This window comes from Pinus tabuliformis, chromosome 1_1, assembly GCF_031772625.1.
Source record: "Pinus tabuliformis cultivar Carrire ecotype Pingquan chromosome 1_1, CPIR1, whole genome shotgun sequence".
Lineage (NCBI taxonomy): Eukaryota > Viridiplantae > Streptophyta > Pinopsida > Pinales > Pinaceae > Pinus > Pinus tabuliformis.
In genome coordinates this window covers 887,542,098-887,560,148 of record NC_142297.1, presented here as the reverse complement: position 1 = coordinate 887,560,148, position 18,051 = coordinate 887,542,098, and the positions used below count along the sequence as shown (strand labels likewise).

At 39.0% G+C, this 18,051-nt stretch overlaps 1 pseudogene; it reads right to left on the bottom strand.

Annotated features, from left to right (window-relative positions):
• Positions 1-689: 689 nt before the first annotated feature.
• On the bottom strand, positions 690-17,788 carry LOC149217225 (putative receptor-like protein kinase At1g11050 pseudogene; annotated as a pseudogene).
• Positions 17,789-18,051: the final 263 nt, after the last annotated feature.

The following is an 18,051-nucleotide window of genomic DNA, read 5'->3' as shown; positions in this document are numbered from 1 at the left end:
AATATTCATAAATACAAGCAAGCAAAGAAAGTAATAAATACAAACAGGTAGAATATGAAGCTAGAAGATTTGCAAGTGGATCCATAGATTGGGGGAGCTCATATGAATTTGAATTGCATCTCTTTTGTGACTAACAAAATGATTCACCAAAATCAAAACTTGTGTTCACGTACCCACTACTAAAATATAATTTCAATAAATACATAAGACGTGAATGCATGAGCTTCATAACAATAAGATTATGTTTTCATATAAAATGATAACATTTTTTTAAAACAACCATGGTTAATATATTTTGTTTTTTAAAGGGTAATAAAAAAACATAAAACTTAAAAAATAATGACAAAAAGAACATATTATGAAAAGTCTAGAGAAATAATTTCCGGCTTCAAATTTGAAAAGTAATTTTTTATTTATATGGGAAATAATTTTAGATCAGAAAATAATTATTTTTTTTTAATTTTGTTTTTTCAATTAAATGTGAATATATAAATAAATTTGTGCCCTGCACTAAATAGATTTGAGGGGCTCTGACTAATTCAAATTTGAACCCTTCACTAACATTTAAGAGCCATCGTTGAAATCGGTTATTACAAACAATAATCACAAGATTTCATAGATACTACAAGTCAAGTCGTTGAACCAGCCATGTTCTTCCATAGTCCAAACTGTTGTCGTGACTCGCCTCCCTATCTGGGCACCTCTGTTATGGAGATCCGATGGAGAGTCGCAATCGCAGAAAAATAGAGAGTAGTTTCGCCATTACCATGGTTAAGCGACTCGTGCGTGAGCGGAAAATGCCTATCGGGTATGTCCGGAATCTCAATGTCCCCTTCCAACATCTTCAAAGCTTCTACCATCGTCGGTCTGAAAGCGACCATAACATGGGTGCACAGAATACCCACTGTAACAAATTTCACCATGCTTCGCTCTACCCCACTGTGACGGATTCTTCCATCTACCACTTCCAGAGCTTTGCCCGCTTTCAAAAGGCTCCATGCCCAATCCGTAATAAGGTAATCGGAGGTTGATTCCAGCGTGGTATCAAGAGCCTTTCTGCCGTTCATGATCTCCAACAACAGAGCTCCGAAACTATAGACATCGCTCTTTTCTGTAAGTTGGCCGTAGAGAGCATATTCAGGGGCCAAGTAGCAGTGCGTCCCTGCTACCCTCGTGGTCAAATGGGATCCCCCGTCTTTACTCATAATCCTTGCCAGGCCGAAGTTGGACACAAGGGCATTCATCTCGTCATCCAGCAGAATATTAATGGGTTTGATATCTCTGTGATAAATGGCAGGCTGAACACCGTGGTGAAGATAAGCTAGGCCCTTGGCGATACCCAGGACGATGTTTTTCCGCTGCTGCCAGCTCAAAGAGGCCGGGATGATGTGATCGTTAAGACTACCATTGGGCATGTAATCGTAAATCAAGAACCACTGGTGCCCCCCATTATTGTCGCTGGCAACACATCCTCTCAAAACCACGAGATTCTGGTGCCTGATGTCATTAATAATTTTCACTTCGCTTAAGAAATCTGCATCTCCTTCAGCAGAGCAGTTCTTGATTCTCTTCACGGCGATCCTCTGTCCATCGGCAAGCGTTCCCTTGTACACCATCTAAATCCCCCTTGACCAATGAGATTGGCCTCGCTCAAATTTTGGGTCGCGTCTTTGATCTCCTGGATGCTGAACCACACTACGCCCGTGTTGCGTCTGACCGTGACGGTTGTTCTTAAAAGATCTCTGTTCCACCTTATAAACTGCTGGTTCGCAGCGCCACGGTTCCTCCTCTCCCGAAGGAGATACACTGTAACGTCCTGCAGTTCCACCCGAAGTACGACCATGACCGGATGGAGGCGAGCGGTTGGAAAGTTAAAAGAACAATAGGGCGAGCTCGACTTGGTTATGCTATGGAGATATGTTATGCGCGTAAAGGTTGGGCGATCTAGTTATATGAGTGGTGGCATGGTGTTAAACCTTATGGAGGCCGACCACACTTGGAGACAAAGGCCGACATAAAGTTAATGGCTTTTCGATGAAGTGTGGGCGTGGGGAGGTCGACCAGGCAAGCCACAACCTCGCCCTATGGTTGGTATATATTAGTATTGCGTGGTGCTCATTTGGACAAGCTCTCAATGCATAACATCTTCGCTCAAATAAGATAGACGCAGGTCGAAGTGCGTGGCAGCAAAGGAGATAGGCACAGGTTGGAGATGCGCCCGTTCTCGAGCAAGGCCGCATGGTAGCAAGTCGTTTGTCTTGGTGTTGGGTGAAGGGCGTGGGCAGGAGCGCCCGCGGGTTGGAGAAAGGCGTGCACGGTGTGTGTGGGCGCCCGGTTTATGCGTTGACTTGGCACGGGTTCTTGGGTGACTCGGGTGAGCGCCCGCCCGTTGTGCAAGTGTGCACGGTATAACTTTTGAAGTGTTGAGATTGTGAACGGAGGTGCGACTCGTGCAGAGGCGCGCATGTGTGGCGACTTGGAGGCGCGCCCAAGTGGGCAAACAACACGATCGTGCGACGAGGTGAACGAAGGGTTGGTGAGTCGTACGGCAACCATGCGGAGGCACCGACGAGCTAGGCAACCGAGTTTGCCGAAGTTGGAAAATTGGCTAAGTGTAAATTTGGGGTTTCCCAAGATTTAACTTGTACTTTGTAAAAGTGAAGATTGTATAATATATTGATTCGAGCAGACTCATATTGCAGGGAGTTGCCCCTCCCTTTATACTGTTGTGCATTTCTCTTGTATAATGCTGCTTATGTGAATGTTATGGGCTTTCACTTGTATAAAGGAAACATAATAATACTTGGTAATGAAAATAAAACTAAGTATGGAATGTTAGGCGTAGTCTACAATCGTAAGTATTGGTGAAAAGAAAACGATTGGTAGTGCCGCACCTCACTATAAGCGGTTGAAAGAGTACCGCAGGTGTAGGGGCATGACAGGTGGTATCAGAGCTAGTCTGAAGACTTGGAGAAGTCTTGCAGGAAGTTGGGTGAAGCAGGTGTACATACACTTGACAGTTGATGACATTGGAAGCAGGTACTTGCAGGTGAAGGAAGCTGGTTTCACATACAAGTGGAACAAGGGCTGGTTCATGGTTGCAGGGAACTTGGTGAAGCTGGTGAATGGTGAAACAGGTTTAGGAGAGGAGAAGCTTTGTGCTTGGACCAAGTTGAACAACAAGGCATGGCAAGTTTGGAAGAATGTGAAGGGAAGCTCTTGCTTACCTTATACAGGTTGAAGAGGTTGAAAGAAGAGAATCCCCGGATTCGAAAGGAACTTGAAGTCTTGGAAAAGAATGTTGAAAATGAACTTCTTCAACTTGGTTGGACAATGGAGTAGGATGAAGTTGAAGATTGTGACGACGAGGAAGAGGAAGCCGTGATGATTGAGGATGTTGCAGATGTGACAATGATGGAGGATGAACTTGAGGTTGATCAAGTTGGACCAGGATAGTGCAGTTTGCAGACATCGATGGATCAAGATACTCACATGGAGGAGCCTCATGATGATGATGTAAGTACTATTGATACTTGTGTTTCACTTGAGCATTTAGTAGATGGACTGTATGCAAGGAAGGGCAAAATCAGTTTGCCAATGCAAGGGAGCATCTTACCATGGATGACTATGATGAGACCTTGTATGGAGAAGCAAGGATTGCTGATTGTTGTAAGACTTGTTGGGGTTGTTTGTAACCTTATGGTAGAAGGTACAAAGGCCCGTGACAAGGGAGGAACATGATGATTGTTGCAGAGGATTGGGTCATGCTTTAGCCACATGGAGAATTGGCTAAGTGTCCGGCATGACTCATGGATAGATTGGAGGGCACACACTTGAGGTATGATGATGCTTGGGTGGACTTCTCATGGCTGAGACCAAGAGATAGTCTTGGTGGAACCTTCAGTGGGGTAGCTATGATGGAAGGGACTTGTGATGATGATGATATGGTTGGGTGACCGAGTTCACTAGACCGAAGATTGCAGACTTGGATGAAGATGACCGATTGTTGTGATGGGTCTACTTGGTTGGACTACATGGGCAACTTAGTCATGGACATCAGGTTGGAGACATGGAGCATGGCAATCTTATGCAGGGACATGATGCAGGAGCACTTGTAGAGGTGTCACTTATGGGCATCCAATGAGGAGTGCCAAGGCAGGGATGTTGTGCAGATGGATTTGCTGGTGTGACATGGAGATGTTTTACTTATGAGCCGATGGAGAGGTTGTGCACTTATGTACAACAAGGCCATGGACTTGGATGGAGTTGTGAGCAGACTATGGAGAATTCTTACTACATGGAGAGCTGAGGCATCTTGCAGAGACCTTTGGGCCGAGACTTGTATGCTTGCTAAGATGTTGGTTGGAGATGACTCATGGAGCTCATGATGACATGAGGTTGTGACTTTTAGGGACTTCATATATGGTGGACTTAGAGGATCTGATGCATTGAGGAGCTGAGGTCAGAGACTTTGATGCAGGATGGGGTGCATACTTTCAAGTACATGTATGGGAATGGCTTGAAAGAGTGACTTGATGTGGAGGATCGATATGAGACACTTTGGAGTGATGGAGTTATGACGATGATGATGCCTTGGTGGCAACACTTGGGCATGGGTTGAGCTGAGACTTAACCACTTTTGACACATGGGAGCTAATTGATCTATGATCATGGGTAGCACATGGAGAGATGAGACAGGTGTATACTTGTTTCTATGGCAGACTTGAGGGATGGCACATTGCAGATATGATGGATGTTGCTTCATAGACCTAGATGTGGCACATCGAGAGTTGGAGTTTGATGAGATGATCTCTTCATAATGAAGAGATACACATATGGATGATGTTGGGGTAGATGTCGCTGATTTCATGCAGCACATTAGTACCAGACATCATGGACATCATGTTGCAAATGAGATGAGGACTACTTCATGGACCTGAGCATGGCTTACACTTATATGGAGATGGATTCTTGATCGAGTTGAGGATGTGACGGGATGTTGTGAGAAACAACTGATGGTGGCATGAGGATGTGCATTTTCATGGTTTGAGTGTGACAGTTGGACTGATCACCCGACTAGTTCAAACATGGGGGTCGACAGTGTGCAGAGATGTGTTAGCATTATGTTGAAGTATCATAGCAACAATTCACATGAGGACAACACATGATGAGGTCGACACGAGATGTTGCAGGAAGCATGTAGCCTGAGATGGAGGGACCAGCCTTCCACGATTGGGAGCAGCATGTGGAGATTGTGACAAGGTGGTCGATGGTCATGGATTGAGATGATTTCTGATGTATGACATACTGATGGGGTGTATACCTTGGTATGGTGATCTTGGTGACAGATGGTTGCCGGGACGAGACATGGTGGAGACAGTGGTTCTACATATGATGCAGAGATGTTTGCAGTATGTGGAGGAGTTGACATCATGGATGAGACAGATATTGATGTTGATCTTGGTGGATGGCTACCAGGATGGTATGTTGTCGGGGACGACAACGACTTCAGGTGGAGGAGGATGTAAGGTCCTGCAGTTCTGCCCGAAGTGCAACTGCGATTGGATGGAGGCGCGTAGTTGGAAAGTTAAATGAACAACAGGGCGAGCTCGACTTGGTTATGCGATGGAGATATGTTATGTGCACAAAGGTTGGGCAAGATACTTATATGAGTGGTGGCATGGTGTTAAACCTTATGGAGGCCGACCACACTTGGAGACAAAGGCCAACATGAAGTTAATGGCTTTGCGATGAAATGTGGGCGTGGGGAGGTTGGCCAGGTAAGCCACAACCTCGCCCTACGGTTGGTATATATTAGTATTGCATGGTGCTCATTTGGACAAGCTCTCAATGCACAACATCTTCGCTCAAATAAGATAGATGCAGGTCGAAGTGCGTGGTAGCAAAGGAGATAGGCGCAAGTTGGAGATGCGCCCGTTCTCGGGCAAGGCCGCACGGTAGCAAGTCGTTTGTCTTGGTGTTGGGTGAAGGGCGCGGGCAGGAGTGCCTGCCGGTTGGAGAAAGGCGTGCATGGTGCGTGTGAGCGCCTGGTTTGTGCGACGACTTGGTACGGGTTCTTGGGTGACTCGGGTGAGCGCCTGCCCATCGTGCAAGTGTGCACGGTATAACTTTTGAAGTGTTGAGATTGTGAACGGAGGTGCGACTCGTGCAGAGGCGTCCGTGTGTGGCGACTTGGAGGCGCGCCCAAGTTGGGCAAACAACATGATTGTGCGATGAGGTGAACGAAGGGTTGGTGAGTCGTGCGACGACCGTGTGGAGGCGCCGACGAGCTGGGCGATCGAGTTTGCCAAAGTTGGAAAATTGGCTAAGTGTAAATTTGGGGTTTCCCAAGATTTAACTTGTAATTTGTAAAAGTGAAGATTGTATAATATATTGATTCGAGTAGACTCATATTGCAGGGAGTTGCCCCTCCCTTTATACTGTTGTGCATTTCTCTTGTATAATGTTGCTTATGTGAATGTTATGGGCTTTCACTTGTATAAAGGAAACATAATAATACTTGGCAACGAAAATAAAATTAAGTATGGAAGGTTAGGCGTAGTCTACAATCGTAAGTATTGGTGAAAAGAAAACGATTGGTAGTGCCACACCTCGCTATAAGCGGTTGAAAGACTACCGCATGTGTAGGGGCGTGACAGGTGGTATCAGAGCTAGTCTGAAGACTTGGAGAAGTCTTGCAGGAAGTTGGGTGAAGCAGGTGTACATACACTTGACAGTTGATGACATTGGAAGCAGGTACTTGCAGGTGAAGGAAGCTGGTTTCACATACAAGTGGAACAAGGGCTGGTTCATGGTTGCAGGGAACTTGGTGAAGCTGGTGAATGGTGAAACAGGTTTAGGAGAGGAGAAGCTTTGTGCTTGGGCCAAGTTGAACAACAAGGCATGGCAAGTTTGGAAGAATGCGAAGGGAAGCTCTTGCTCACCTTATACAGGTTGAAGCCGTTGAAAGAAGAGAATCCCCGGATTTGAAAGAAACTTGAAGTCTTGGAAAAGAATGTTGAAAACGAACTTCTTCAACTTAGTTGGACAATGGAGCAGGATGAAGTTGTAGATTGTGCCAACGAGGAAGAGGAAGCCATGATGGTTGAGGATGTTGCAGATGTGACAACGATGGAGGATGAACTTGAGGCTGATCAAGTTGGACCAGGGTCGTGCAGTTTGCAGACATGGATGGATGAGGATACTCACATGGAGGAGTCTCATGATGATGATGTAAGTACTATTGATACTTGCGTTTCACTTGAGCATTTGGTAGATGGACCGTATGCAGGGAAGGGCAAAATTAGTTTGCCAATGCAAGGGAGCATCTTACCATGGATGACTATGATGAGACCTTGTATGGAGAGGCAAGGATTGTTGATTGTTGCAGGACTTGTTGGGGTTGTTTGTAACCTTATGGTAGAAGGTACAAAGGCTCGTGACAAGGGAGGAACATGATGATCATTGCGGAGGATTGGGTCATGCTTTAGCCACATGGAGAATTGGCTAAGTGCCCGGCATGACTCATGGACAGATTGGAGGGCACACACTTGAGGTATGATGATGCTTGGGTGGACTTCTCATGGCCGAGACCAAGAGATAGTCTTGGTGGAACCTTCAGTGGGGGAGCTATGATGGAAGGGACTTGTGATGATGATGATATGGTTGGGTGACCAAGTTCACTAGACCTAATATTGCAAACTTGGATGAGGATGACCGATTGTGTGATGGGTCTACTTGGTTCGACTACATGGGCAACTTAGTCATGGACATCAGGTTGGAGACATGGAGCATGGCAATCTTATGCAGGGACATGATGCAGGAGAACTTGTAGAGGTGTCACTTATGGGCATCCAATGAGGAGTACCAAGGAATGGATGTTGTGCAGATGGATTTGCTGGTGTTACATGGAGATGTTTTACTTATGAGCCGATGGAGAGGTTGTGCACTTATGTACAACAAGGCCATGGACTTGGATGGAGTTGTGAGCAGACTATGGAGCATTCTTACTACATGGAGAGCCGAGGCATCTTGCAGAGACCTTTGGTCCGAGACTTGTATGCTTGCTAAGATGTTGGTTGGAGATGACTCATGGAGCTCATGATGACATGAGGTTGTGACTTTTAGGGACTTCATATATGGTGGACTTAGAGGATCTGATGCATTGAGGAACTTCAAGGTCAGAGACTTTGATGCAGGATGGGGTGCATACTTTCAAGTACATGTATGGGAATGGCTTGAAAGAGTGACTTGATGTGGAGGATTGATATGAGACACTTTAGAGTGATGGAGTTATGACAATGATGATGCCTTGGTGGCAACACTTGGGCATGGGTTGAGCCGAGACTTAACCACTTTTGACACATGGGAGCTGATTGATCTATGATCATGGGTAGCACATGGAGAGATGAGACAGGTGTATACTTGTTTCTATGGCAAACTTGAGGAATGGCACATTGCAAATATGATGGAAGTTGCTTCATGGACCTGGATGTGGCACATCGAGAGTCGGAGTTTGATGAGATGATCTCTTCATAGTGAGGAGATACACATATGGATGATGTTGGAGTAGATGTGGCTAATTTCATGTAGCACATTAGTACCAGACATCATGGACAGCATGTTACAAATGAGATGAGGACTACTTCATGGACCTGAGCATGGCTTACACTTATATGGAGATTGATTCTTGATCGAGTTGAGGATGTGACGCGATATTCTGAGAAACAACTGATGGTGGAATGAGGATGTGCATTCTCATGGTTTGAGTGTGACAGTTGGACTGATCACCCGACTAGTTCAAACATGGGGGTCGACAGTGTGCAGACATGTGTTAGCATTATGTTGGAGTATCATAGTAGCAGTTCACATGAGGAAAACACATGATGAGGTCGACACGAGATGTTGCAGGAAGCATGTAGCTTGAGATGGAGGGACCAACCTTCCACAATGGGGAGCAGCATGTGGAGATTGTGACAGGGTGGTCGATGGTCATGGATTGAGATGATTTCCGATGTATGACATACCAATGGGGTGTATACCTTGGTACAATGATCTTGGTGACAGATGGTTGCCAGGACAAGACATGGTGGAGACAATGGTTCTACATATGATGCAAAGATGTTTGCAGTAAGTGGAGGAGTTGACATCATGGATGAGACAGATATTGATGTTGATCTTGGTGGATGGCTACCAGGATGGTATGTTGTCGGGGACGACAATGACTTCAAGTGGAGGAGGATGTAAGGTCCTGCAGTTCCGCCTGAAGTGCGACCACGACTAGACGAAGGCACGCAGTTGGATAGTTAAACGAACAGCAGGGTGAGCTTGACTTGGGTATACGATGGAGATATGTTATGTGCATAAGGGTTGGGCGAGCTACTTATATGAGTGGTGGCATGATGTTAAACCTAATGCAGGCCGACCAAACTTGGAGACAAAGGCTGACATGAAGTTAATGACTTTGCGATGAAGTGTGGGCATGGGGAGGTTGGCCAGGCAAGCCATGACCTCGCCCTGTGGTTTGTATATATTAGTATTGCATGGTACTCATTTGGACAAGCTCTCAACGCACAACATCTTCGCTGAAATAAGATAGACGTAGGTCGAAGTGCGTGGCAGCAAAGGAAATAGGCGCAGGTTGGAGATGCGCCCATTCTCGGGAAAGGCCACACAGTAGAAAGTCGTTTTTCTTGGTGTTGGGTGAAGGGCGCAGGCAGGAGCACCCACCGATTGGAGAAAGGCGTGCACGTTGTGTGTGGGCACCCGGTTTGTGTGACGACTTGGCACAGGTTCTTGGGTGACTCGGGTGAGCGCTCGCCCGTTGTGCAAGTGTGCACGGTATAACTTTTGAAGTGTTGAGATTGTGAACGGAGGTGTGACTTATGCAGAGGCGCCCGTGTGTGGCGACTTGGAGGTGCGCCCAAGTTGGGCAAACAACACGATCGTGCGACGAGGTGAACAAACGGTTGGTGAGTCGTGAGGTGACCGTGTGGAGGCGCCGACAAGCTAGGCAACCGAGTTTACCGAAGTTGGAAAATTGGCTAAGTGTAAATTTGGGGTTTCCCAGGATTTAACTTGTACTTTGTAAAAGTGAAGATTGTATAATATATTGATTCGGGCATACTCATATTGCAGGGAGTTGCCCCTCCCTTTATACTATTGTGCATTTCTCTTGTATAATGTTGCTTATGTGAATGTTATGGGCTTTCACTTGTATAAAGGAAATATAATAATACTTGGTAAAGAAAATAAAACTAAGTATGGAATGTTAAGCATAGTCTACAATCATAAGTATTGGTGAAAAGAAAACGATTGGTAGTGCCGCACCTTGCTATAAGCGGTTGAAAGACTACCGCAGGTGTAGGGGCGTGACATAAACGATCACAAACACTGAAAAGGAAATGACAATAACCGCAACTGCTGTACAAGTGGAGATCAAAATGTGGCGGCTGCGCTTTTCCTTGGGTTTGGTTGCAGATAAGGGCAAGGCGTATGCACAGAAAGCAGTCTTCGCGCTCTTCGCCCCGAATTCGTTCACGACGCCGGCGGCATACAGGACCGCGAAGTAGAAGCAACTAAGACTGGTTCTCTCTGTTGCATTTTTATTCATCCCCAACAATCTGGTGATAACTTTCTAAGCGCCATCGTTGCATAAATTGCAAGCAGCTAAGTTTGAGAGATCTCCTTTGCAAGAGGAATCGATTTCAGTTGTGCCTAGCAAGTCAATCCATTCATGTTTCGTTTGTATGCTGTCGCACAGACTAGGACTCGATACAAACATGGATGTGTCGTTCAGGCAGTGGGCCACCAAGTTCTGGGGAAGATCGGCAGTATCCATGGAAGAAAGGTGTTGTTGGAAGTCATTGAGGCAAGCAGTGGTGGAGGCATAGTCACGAAACTCGAACATGGAGGAGTCTTTGAGGTGTTGCGCTAGCCCTACGGCGATCAGGCTCAACAATGTCTGGCAACAGTTCCTCTGAGGATCTGATCCTGATTACCTGCAAGAAGAGGTGTCACACGGAAGTTGATGGACGTAGTGAAAATCCGTTGGACATGAGGCTATGCGCTAGCGATCGTGAACATTTGTAGCAGTTGCGCCCGGCTAATGTTCATATTTTTCTCTCTTCCTCTGCGAGAAGAATGGCAGGCAGAAAAATATGTAGATCAGGAGGCTGTTCGGGTCTCTCTACTTGTACTGTTATTGCGATAACGATTGACATGAAAATCCTTGTGCGCTGGATTTGTGGAAGTCAGAGCAGAGAAGGTGGCTGGGTCCAGATTCTGGAAGTCAGAGCAGAGAAGGTGACTAGGTCCTCTCAGAATTCACTGGAGTCAGTGTTCTTAGTTATGGACGCGATGTTTTGTTGCATGACTTTCTTCGATTCACGTTGACCGAATTATTCCAAATATGGGTTGAATGATTATACATTTTAAATACAAATATAAGGGCGTGAGAATTTTTTGGAAGTTTTTCCGGTGGTTTTTCCGGTGGTTTTTCAGTTTAATTTTTTTTAAAATTTGATTGGAATTTATTAAAATTACAAATTTGATAGGTAACTTCTGCACAACCGAAATGTTCTAGGGGTTTTTAAGGTTACCAAATCTATATATACAGTAAAAAAACTAGTATAAATAACACAAATCAAAATTTCACCTCAATTTTTTCAAGCAAATTCGGATACATAAAATTCAAAAAATATAAAATATAATATATTTGCAAATTTTTTATAATTTGATAAAATCAATTTTCAATAAAATTATAAATTTTCTTGTTATCTAAAATACCTTTTTAATATTTTCAAAAATCATCATTCAAATTTATAGTTTATAATTCCAATTTATAATTCTAACCCATCTTTATAAAATTCTAAACACATTAAATATATATATATATATATATACATTAGTTAATCTTTATAACCTCTTTTTATCTAGGTGGTCCCAAACTAATCTTAACACCAAACTTTATAAAATTCTAAACACATTCATAAAAAATAAATAACAACTATTCTATATATATATAATTTACATTATATTTAGTTAATCTTTATCACCTCTTTTTATCTTCGTGGTTCCAAATTAATCTTAACACTGAATTTTTATATTGGGTACCCGAACAATTAATATTCTATAAAACATATTTTTAATTGAATATATAAATTTAACATTTTCGAAAACCTTTAAAAAAAAAGTGATTTACCATTCAAATTTAGAAATTATAAGTTTGAATTATTTAAATTTAAAATTATAAGTTATTCAAACTTATATTTGAATGTAATTTTATAAAATTCTAAAAAAAATATGGTAAAAGCTATTCCATATGTAAAAATCTGACATTATTGGGCCTGGAGTATGCCCTAAAACTGCTTCTGCTTGGCTAAGAGCTCGTCTTCCTCGGACGTAAGGAAACAGGTTAACGGCCCAAGACCCAGAGGCATCTGGCAGGAGTGAAAGCCTGCTCCCTTACGGACCACCAGCGGGTTATTTCAGGTGGCGTGGTTTTCCTTGATAACAGTGATGTGTCAACTGACATTCGCGGATAGCAGCCAGAGATGGCTGTCCTCACTGTTGGTTTGACAATACTGAGTTTGATAGATTTTTCCACCTTTTGAAGAAAAAATAAAATAAAATAAAATAAATCTGACATTATATTTTGTTAATCTTTATCACCTCTTTTTATCTCGTTGATTTTAAGGCAGTGCATTTTTTATATTGGTTACCCGCAAATTGATATTCTATAAAGGTGATTATTTATTTATTAAATAATATGAATTTTTTGAAGTTATAATATTATGTTATTATTAAATTCATATTCTATAAACCTGACTATTTATTTATAATAATACGAATTTTATTGAAATTATAATATTATATTATTGTTTAAATTAAATTTTTAATATATAAATAAATTAAAATTTTATTAAATATTTTGATTATAAAAATTTAGCAACTTGAAATTATAATTTTTCATATTTTCAATCACTTTTTAAATAAAATGAAAAAAACTAAGACTAAAATTTCTCATGGTTAAGTACTCTCCAATTTGGCCTGGAGTATGTCTTAAAACTGCTTCTGCTTGGCTAAGAGCTCGTCTTCCTGGGCCCAGCACCCAAAGGCATCTGGCAGGAGTGATAGCCTGCCCCTAAGTTATTCCAAGTGGCGTGGTTTTCCTTGAATGACGATGATGAGTCAGCCTAAGTTATTCCAAGTGGCGTGGTTTTCCTTGAATGACGATGATGAGTCAGCCTGCATTGATGGTTAGCAATCAAAAATGGTTGTCCCCACTGCTAGATTGTCAACTGAGTTATAATAAGTTTTTACACCTTTTGAAAAAGAAAAAAAGAAAAAAAATACTCTCCAATTATCTTCTATCTCATCAATTCTGAAATGGCGGAAACATGGGAATTGGGAATATGTATGTACAAGTGGTGATTGCGGATTCCACTAGATTTGAACAAGTATCCCAACAAGGGGACGACCTACATTAATGGTCACTTAATTTGTAGATGTAAACAATTATGGATGCCAATGGTACTGAATCAATATATATGATTAAAAATTTAATGTTTAACTTAATCTAATGTTTTCTATTTATTTGTCAAATGATAATGCTCGAATGAAATATAGGGAAAAAAATAGAAAACAAGATTTTGATCCTAATAATATTAATATTAACACAATTATATTAATAAATGTGGTTGATATATACCAATAAGTCTATATCAATCTGATTCACAATTATATTTGTAAATAAGATTGAAAGACACTGATAAACATTGACGGTATAAATATAATATTAATTATAATATTATATATGATAAATATATACTAATAAAAACAAGTGCTATATGGTAGCTATTCCCCGCCATTCCCCGCAGCTTAGTTTAAACATAGTTGAATAAAGTAAGAAACAAGATTCAATTTTAGTATGTGACATATTGATAAATTTATAATACGTATATCCTTAGTAATGGTTTTGAGAATTTGTCTAAAAATTTTCAACTACTTATAAAGATTAGATGTAAATTAGTCATTTATTATTTAAAAGTCTCTTAGTGATTCATGGTTGTCAATATTTAACTATATATGAATATGGTTGTCCATGATAACCATGGAGGAGCATTGTGTCCATGGTTAACCATTGTTGAGGTGGCTTAAGGATGGATGAATATGGTCATGTTGTTTCCCATGGTTGACCATGATTAAGTTTATTTGACCATGGTTAATTATGGATGAACATGGTTGGCCATTGGTGACTATGGGCTAATGTGGTTGAGTATAGTTGTTAATGTTTAACTATAGATGAATATGGTTGACAATATTGACTATAGTTGATAATGGTTGAACATTGTTGAGTTTGATTGACCATTATTGACATGGATCGACCATAGTTTACCATTGTATAGTTTGACCTTTATTGGACTTGTTTGACCATCGTTGCCAACATGTAACTATAGATGTATATGGTTGACCATGTTGACTATAGTTGATTATGTTTAATATGTGAACCATGAATAACCATGGTTAAATATGATTGAACTTGTTAACCATATTATACAATAGTTATGACCACATTAATATACACTACATAAATCCCATTAATAGAAATAGAATTGATTATGTTAGGGTTTTGAAAAAATCTTTGTTTTTTGAAAAATAAAACCTAATAAAACTTTAAATTTAATTACATTAAATTTAAAATTTAATAATATCAAAGTTTATATTATTATAGCTTTAACACAATAAAATAAATAATATTATATTATATTAAAAATATATTAGTAAAATAAGTTATTAAAGTTATATAACAATTAAATAATTATATTAATTATTATTATAAGTTGTTTTTTCATATATATAAAATTATTATAGCATTATGATTATTAAAAATATATTTTATAATAAAAAATATAATATTAGAATTATATTAAAAATTAATTTGCAAAAGCTAAATTATGTTGAAACTAGATTATCAAACATATTTATGAATTTTGTATATGATTTACTAAAACTTAAAAAAATGTGAGACATTAAAATCTTCTGACTACAATTTGCAAGGCTTTATATTTTCGTAGGACTACAATTTGCAAGGCTTTATACTTTCACAGGCTGAGCGTGGGCAAGTCAAACAATAAATGGAGCCATGCTTGCTTAGGAATCTAGCTTGAATCAAATACAACATACATTTATTGATGTTATGGTTCAAGACTCCTCGTCCACTGATCCGGCTCCCCTCTTACAAGTTTTCCAAGGCATTTGGCAATAACATGTTAAAATGAACAACCAATCTGATGGTAGATAAATGAAAATAAAATAATTCTCAAAAATTAGAAAATATTTTTTTAAAGTTGCACTTTGCCAATTTAAAAAAAAAAATTGCACGTTTGACTAAGTTAATAGGTAATCAACTTGATACCCTATGCCTAATATTGCCAAGGATAATAATTTTTTTCTTTTAATCAATATATCATGTTTTTAAAGTTAGACACTAATATATGCATCATCCAAATCTAATGGATGCCTAACTACTAGAGACTATATTCTTTCATGTAAATTAATTATTAATATTATATAAAAGGAGCGAAGTATTATATTATATTGGATGTCCAAATCCAATATGTACCTAATTATTGAAGACCTTATTATTTCTTATACAGTAATTATTGAGCTTATATTGACTAAAACAAAAAAGAATTATATTAGATTAATTAAATATATGTGATTATCTTAATCTAATGTATGTCTAACTTTTAGATACCTTACTTATTAGTATTAATACTATATATATCTGGAAATAAATATTTGAAATTTGAAATTAGTATAATGTAATTATTAAAGGTTTTTATTTTTAATTTTTTTGTATATTTTTTTATTAAATTTGTTCAAATTTGATAAATAATTGTTGGAATTGTAAGTTTGAATTGTATCTTCTACTTTTAGGGTGCTTCAAAAGTAAAAAATCATAGTCTCTACGAAAATTGTATGACCAATTTTGACTAAAAAAGAATCAAAACATTAAATAATTAAACAACTTTTTAGAAATTAGGTTAAATTAATTAAATGAATTATTAAACATTATAATAATTAATTATACTAAATTTTTATATATTAAATTTATTTTATAGTTGGGCAGTTTTATTTGTTTACATTTCGATTTGTTTCTTCAAAATTTGCTCATATATTTTTTAGTAAAATCATAATTTTTTTATTATTTAAAATGTATTTTTAAATATTTAAATAAATTCAATTATCATTTAAATACATCCCATCATTGAAAAAAAAATAAGACAAAAAAAACCTAAAATATATATTTGATAATTTGATTTATGATACGAACAAATCTCTTCAAAATTTCAAACATAAATAACTAAAAATATAAAATAAAAAAAAATAAGACAAAAAAAACCTAAAATATATATTTGATAATTTGATTTATGATACGAACAAATCTCTTCAAAATTTCAAACATAAATAACTAAAAATATAAAATAAATTACAACTGTTATAAATAACCACTTTGTCCTTGTAGTGACACACCATTTAAAACACTTTGTCCTTTTTGTCCTTGTAGTGACACACCATTTAAAAGAAAAAGGGAAAATTATCTTTTGATACACGTTCTCGAGCCACTGAGTCACTAAATATATGTACTTCGCTTGATTTAATTTTATTCAGCTCAACTTGAAATATGAACGCCACATTTATAGAAGTATCGATGCCCAATGGTTTGATTCGTGAGAATGGAATGAATGTTTATTTATACATTGTTCAAGTAAAACCAATGGAGTTGACCCATTAGTTGTAAAAGAGTAGTTTGATGATTTGCAAACCAATATATGTACTTCCCTTGATTTAATTTTATTCAACTTGATTTGAAGCTAGTACCTTGAATAAGGTACAGACGCATTAAATACTGCATGTTGTGAGGTTGGTCGTGAACAGGGGTTAAATTTGACGGGTGACCCTACCCGTCAAGGAATTTTTTTATGACGTTTTTATTTTTAAATTGCCCATCATATGGCTTTTAAAATTTATTTGTACAAGTTTCATCTAATTTCAAATTGTACTCATAATTGTTCAAAATTTTCATTTTTTGTTGTACAATTCGGCTCAAGTCTCATTGCTACACTTTGTTTTGAGACCTGCTAATCAAATTTTTCTGCAAATTTTCCAAATTGTTCAAATGTTCTGAGTTTTTTTTGTTTAAAATGGAAATACTGATAAAATAGATGGGAAATATATATAGAAACAACAACTGCTGCGCTTCCAATCCTTCAACGTCATACTCTATCCTGGATCCAGAGGCATCTCAGGAATCGGCATCCTACTCTATGTAAAATTAGGCTCATTAGTAAGTCAGATACTACGTATATATATGTGTGCAAGCAGCTCTGATTGAAGCAGCCTTAATTTCTAGCAAATTTCAATAAATATAACTTGCTTGGGTTCAAGATAATTATTTTTCCTTGTGACAACACATCGATGGTCATAAAAGAGGTATCAAGACGGTGTATTCTCGTGCTGTGTATGACCACAGGCATGACATACTTAGGTGGATGCGCAATTAATTTTATATTTATATGTATAACAAGGTTGAGTTTAGATAGGACAAATTTTTATTTTTATTTTTACTTAAAAAAAACCATCTCAACTTTCTATATGCCCCAGTTCTGAATTCATCTCTATGGAGAGAACATACCTCAATTACTCTATGGAGAGAACATACCTTAATTACTAAAGAAACGAAGACGTTCCCAATAGATACAAGCAGAGATGCTGAAGACATTCTCACTTCAAAACAAATTGTCTGATACAAAATATTGCTGGCAAAAATAACTGACAACTATAAACCGGTAGGCCTGACACCATAGAGAAGAAACAAAACAAATATTGAAAAAAACGAAAGGAAACTACAGACCAGATGCAAGGCAAGTGATCAGATGAGCTACAAAGAGGCCTACTCTGCGTCTTAGAAAATGAAACTCCTAGAGCTGTAAGGAGAATCTGCGACAAAAGATGTGTAACGGATGACATCCGGAATAACAAATC